The sequence below is a fragment of the Elephas maximus genome, chromosome 23 (genome assembly GCF_024166365.1).
Source record: "Elephas maximus indicus isolate mEleMax1 chromosome 23, mEleMax1 primary haplotype, whole genome shotgun sequence".
Classification (NCBI taxonomy): domain Eukaryota; kingdom Metazoa; phylum Chordata; class Mammalia; order Proboscidea; family Elephantidae; genus Elephas; species Elephas maximus.
The window spans coordinates 6,736,340-6,742,339 of record NC_064841.1 but is presented as its reverse complement, the minus strand read 5'-3'; positions in this window follow the sequence as shown (position 1 = coordinate 6,742,339).

Genomic DNA, 6,000 nt, shown 5'->3' with positions numbered 1-6,000 from the left:
TTATTGTTGTTGTTGAGAATATGCACAGCAAAACATACACCAATTCAACAGCTTCTACACACACAATTCAGCGACACTGGTCACACCCTTCAAGTAGTGCGACCATTCTCACCCGCCTTTCCTGAGCTGTTCCTCCCCCGTTGATACAAACTCACTGTCCCCTAAGACGCCTCTCTAACCATTCGAGTCGCTGTTGCCAATTTGATCTCTACGGGGTGTATCTTTGCTTGGCTTGCTATTTACTAATGATCAGGGTCAGATCCTACAAAGTTACATGTTAACATGAAGATTATTGTTCAGTAGCAGTACCGATGGATTCTATCCGGTGGTGAAGGTAACATCAAATGACACAGTCCTAATGGTCTGTAGGGTCGCTACCTTGACAGCAGTGCGTAATGGCCGGTAGAGGCACTGGTGGTTCAGTAGTGGAATTCTTGCCTCCGTGTGGAAACCCTGGGTTTGAATCCCGGTCAATACACCTCAAGCACAGACAGCACTCGTTAGTCAGAGGAGGCTTGCATGTCGTTATGATGCTGAACAGGTTTCAATGGAACTTCCAGGCTAAGACAGACTAGGAAGAAAGACCTGGTCATCTGCTTCTGAAAATTAGCCAGTGAAGACCTCATGGATCACGGTGATCCTATCTTGTTGTTCATGGGGTTGTCATAAACTGGGACCAACTTGATGGCAGCTAATAGCAACAGCGTTGTCCTATAGGCTGTAACCAGTTTTGCCCCTAATATAGTAAATTTATTTCAGTATACCTTTCTTGAATGATACATAATCACTTATTCCTCAAATTCTCCTTGGAACTAGCTTTACCATCTTGCCAGTTCCCTTATGAATGAGTTAAATAAATCTTCGACCTATTCAATTGGTGCTTGCATAAGAATCATGATTTAAATTAAAAAAAATTATAATTTGCCCAGAGGATGAAAAGGAAAACTCTGCTGAAACGAGAATACATGAGCTAAAATCTAAATGACAAGGAGAAAGCCATGGGAAGGACAAGGAGGAGAAGGCAGAGTCCTCAGCGTGGATAGAACAGGACCTTTCAAAGCTCAGAGCAGGAATGAGCTTGGCGCATTCAAGCATCAAAGACCTATTTGGAGCAGAAGAGTCAGGGGAGGCGAGTTTGGAGAAAGTCAGGGACAGACTATGTAGGGCCTTAAAGACTAAGAATAATAACTTTAATAAATAGTTTAAAAATGGTATGTTCTAGAAAATCTCAGTTCATGTGTGCTTGTTTCCACACTTGGGGTAAGTTCTTCAATTTTTTTTTTTTTTTAAGTTTTATTGTGTTTTAGGTGAAAGTTTACAGAGCAAGTTATTTTCTCATTCACAAATATATACACAAATTGTTTTGTGACATTGGTTGCAGTCCCTGCAATGTGTCAGCATTCTCCCCCTTTCCCTCTCTACCCTGGGTTCTCTGAGTCCATTCGTCCAGGTTTCCTGTCCCTTCCTGCCTTCTCACCTTTGCTTGTGGGCAGGTGTTGCCCATTTGGTCTCGTACACTTGACTGAACTAAGAAGCACGTTCGTCACCTGTGTTGTTTGTTTTATAGGCCTGTCTAATCTCTGGCTGAAAGGTAGACTTTGGGAGTGGCTTCAGGTCTGAGTCAGCAGGGCGTCCAGGGTCCATAGTCTCAGGGGTTCTTCCAGTCTCTGTCTGAAGTTCCAGAAAGTCTGAAGTTCTTTAACTCATTAAAAAAAAGTTGGCGTTGGGGCAAATATAAAGATTATAATGATTACCAGGGACTGGGGGGAAGGGACAGTTATTGCTTATGGGGTACTGAGCTTCTGTTTGGGGTGATAAAATAACTTTTGGAAAAGGATAGTGGTGAGGGTGATAAAACATGGTGAGTGTAGTTAATGCCACTGAATAGTACACTTAAAAAATGGCTAAAATGGCAAATTTTTTTGTATATATTTTACACACACACACACAAAAATAAGGATTAACACAAGCCAAAGAAAGAGAAAAACAGGAAAGGCATTTCCAACTAAAATATATATATTGAATCGTGCCCTCTGAGGTCGTGGTTTCATTTAGTTGAAGACCCCAGGTGGATGCTAGCGCTCCTACAAGTCCTCTTTTTCTGTATTTTTTCCACAACGGAGGGAAAGAGGCCAAGTTATCCAGACTCTGAATTATCAGATATGTGGAGGAGAAAAATAAAAGCCCATCTGTGGTCCACTCAGCCTCTGCTGGATTGTGTTTTTTTAATAGTGTTTTATCTTCGCCATTTCTACCAAACCAAAAACACCAAACCCGTTGCCATCGAGTCGATGCCAACTCATAGTGACCCTATAAGACAGAGTGGAACTGCCCCGGAGGGTTTCCACCTCTGCAATGAGCCTGAAATTACCTAGAGGTCTGTGCAGCTCCTTCACGGAAAGGTTTTAAGACTGGTGCAAATAGCTTAAGTCATCCTGACGATCCAGGAGAAGAATTCCAGACTCTCTGGCTTAGGGTCTTCTTCCCCACCTTGCTTTGCTCCACATCCCCTCACATGGTAAGGAGAACAACAAAGACTAAAAGGGCAGCCCTAGTTCCTTATTCCTTCCTACTTGTGACCAGATAGCTCTGTGCTGTTAACATCTCACTTTTAATTATAAAAGGTCACGGTATTGGGTCTGTTTTAGTAATTCGTCTTATTTTGTTAAGGAAAAAAATGCGAAGAACCAACATAAGATTATGGATTTTTAAAACTCTTGATTAGTTTCTTTTTCTTCTTTTAATTTGCCTGCGTGTGCTAGTCTCTTTATTATTGTATCCTGACCTTTTTGCAAAGTTCATTTTCAGTTTCGATTTTATTTTTCCAGCACTGGGGAAAGGTCTTGACTGTGGTTCATATGCTTGAAATCCACCAGAAAATCCAAACTGGGGAAATCCCGAGTTGAGGGGAAAATATACTCAGGGGTAGTTTCATTTCCTCGTAAGGTGATCTGTAGCAATTCCTGAGACAAGAGATGACAAAAATAAGAAAACGCAGGCATAATTAATTATCAGAATATTAGCTTCCCCATTATCTGATGGGAGTCAAAAAATGGTGCTACACATAAGATACCTCAAAGCCTGGCTTTGGGATGAGATTCATATTAGCAAAGCTTTCTCTGTCTTTATGCCCCTTTAATGACGGTGTTATGGCATCCACACCACATGAGGACACATTTCAGGCCAAATCCAGCCTGGGGATTCTGTAGAACAAAGGAGGAAGGTATGCTGCAGCTGTGAGCAGACACTTCTAAGACATCTCACGAGGGGAAATTCAGAACCACGTGCTCTTTAGAACACTGCCTGAGTATTGAAAAGAAGGTTCAGATAGGCTCTGCAAACAATGGGACCTTGGGAATTGTGTACATCTTGAGAAGTAATTTGAGTGTCATATATTTAAGTCAATCCATTCATATTTGAGCAAACCCATGTCATTTATATTGCCTGGATGTCACCTTGAAGGAAGGTTAGGAGAATGGCGAGGCTTCACGTTCATTTTAGGTAAGAATCATGGGTAATCATGTATTTATTATTAATTTATATCACACAGAAGTGTACCGTGTAGGAAAATAAGACCTGCGTGCATTGCTGTTGAAGGCATAAATTGTTACAAACTTTCATGGAAGGCAATTTGGAAATGTATATCCAAAAATTTAAAAATATTCATGATCTTTGACTCATCAATTTTTTAAGGCAATAAGAAGATAAATGTTTAGAATTATATTTATTATGTTGTCATTATGTTTACAATAATAAAAATCTGGGAAGGCTCTAACCAAAAAACCAAACCCATTGCCGTCGAGTCAATTCTGACTCATAGCAACCCTACAGGACAGAGAAGAACTGGCCCATAGTGTTTCCAAAGAGCGGCTGGTGGATTTGAACTGCTGACCTTTTGGTTAGTAGCCAAGTTCTTAACCATTGTACCACCAGGGCTCCAGGAAGACACAACTTAGCCAGGAATAGAGGAATGTTAACTACGGTTCCTTCACACAATAGCATACTTAGCAATATTTAAAAATGATAATATATTATTTATAATTCTTGACATGGAAATATGTCTTTTAATTATAAAATCAGGCTACAAAATACTATTTAAAAATGATCCCATTTTGGTAAAAAATATATTTTTATTTATTCTTTTGGCATATATGAATAATAACTCTGTCAAATCACTATATTTCAGGCTTTGTCTTAAACCTATATATTTTCTATTCCTTTTTACCAGAATATTTTTGGACTATAATTTCATACAAGACTCTATTATAAACTGTGACTAATAAATTGCAAAGCATATGTTTTAGCTATTGACTACTACATAAAAAGGAAAAAAAAAGCTATTCTAAAATGTAGTAGCTAAAATAATCACACTTTCTTACTTTTCAGGATTTTGTGAAATTCTATTTCACATAGTATTGCTAGGATGCTGGGATGGCTGGAAAATCCGAGATGTCTGCATCCCATGAGTGACCGTTGATGTTGGCCATAGTTGGGAGCTAAGCTGCAGTTGTCTTCCAGGGGCCTTGGTTCTCTTGCACATGGCATTTTCTACATGGATGTTTGGGCTTCCTTTCAACATGGAAACTAGGTCCAAGGAGAAGCATTCCAGGAGGCAGGAAGTGGAGGCTATCAGTACCCTTGACCTAGACTCAGAAGTCCCAGGGAGTCACATCTGCTACTTACTGGTTAAAGCCAGTGACAAGGCCAGAGGTTGGGTTAAGTGCTTGACTACTAGTTGAAAGGATGGCAATTTGAACCTGCCCAGAGGTGCCTCTGAAGATGGGCCTGACAACCTCCTTTCAAAAGGTCACAGCTTTGAAAACCCTGTGGTGCAGTTCTACTCTGCGCACATGGAATCGCCACGAGTCGGAAACTATTTGGAGGCAACGAACAACAACGAGGGGAGAGGAATGAATGGTATGTTTACAAGGGGAGAGGATTTGTTCGGGGTCATCTGTGGAAACTAACCACCACGACATGGGAATATGCTAATGAAAAGCATCTTGGGGATGAATGTCTATGAATATGTACAAAATTGAAGCCGAATTCTAAAATTAAAAAAAACTCAGAAGTCCCATATTAAATTGTCAATCACATGACTGTCAAAAAGGGAGAGACATGCGTCATCCTTGACTGGATCCTGGCTGGGCAGAGGTCCTGGGGAGGCGGTGAAGGAAGAATGTCCTCTATCAAAGACATTAGATGATTGAAATAATTTCAATATGGCCTGATTCTTAGGTAAAAGAATTGTTATTAATATTAAACTTATTAGGTGTTATAACAGTATTTTACTAAGTAGGAGGATGTCGTTGTTTGCAGGAGATACGTGCTTAAGTATTAAGGATTTAAATGTTTTGTCTGTTTTGTCTACTTTTAGATGGTTTAACCCCCCCCAAAAAAGTGTGTATGTTAATAATTCATGAATCTATGTGAAAGATATACAGGTGCTTATTGCCCTATGCTTTCAACTTTTCTATAGACTGGAACATTTTCAAATATAAAATGTTAAGGAATAAAAGGTAAAAGTCCAATTAGGAAATAAATCCAAACCACATTATTAGTGAGTGACAGTGATTTCGCCCAAACCAGTTGGTCATCACCATCAGATGAGATTTTTAAAAAATGCTGACTATAGGACCAGCCCAGATCTACTAAAATAACAAATGCAGGGGTGGAGCTCAGAAGTCTGTATGTTTATAGACGTGCCCCGGTGATTTCTATGGTCAGCCAGTTTTAGTAACCACTGGCCTAGGGCAATAGTTTTCAAATTCAGGCATACAAAAAAAAAAAAAAAATCCAAGTTTCTTGTGAAAAATACGTTATTCCTAGGCCTGAGGGTGGGCTGCGAGAATCCTCATTTTTAACAAGCCATCCTTGTTGATTCTGATGCAGGTGGTCAGAATCCATGAGAACAGTGATATAGGATTAAATAACAGAGGGGGGCACATGTATCCGTTTATACCTTATCCGAAGTCCTACTAAAAATATTTCTTACAGGCA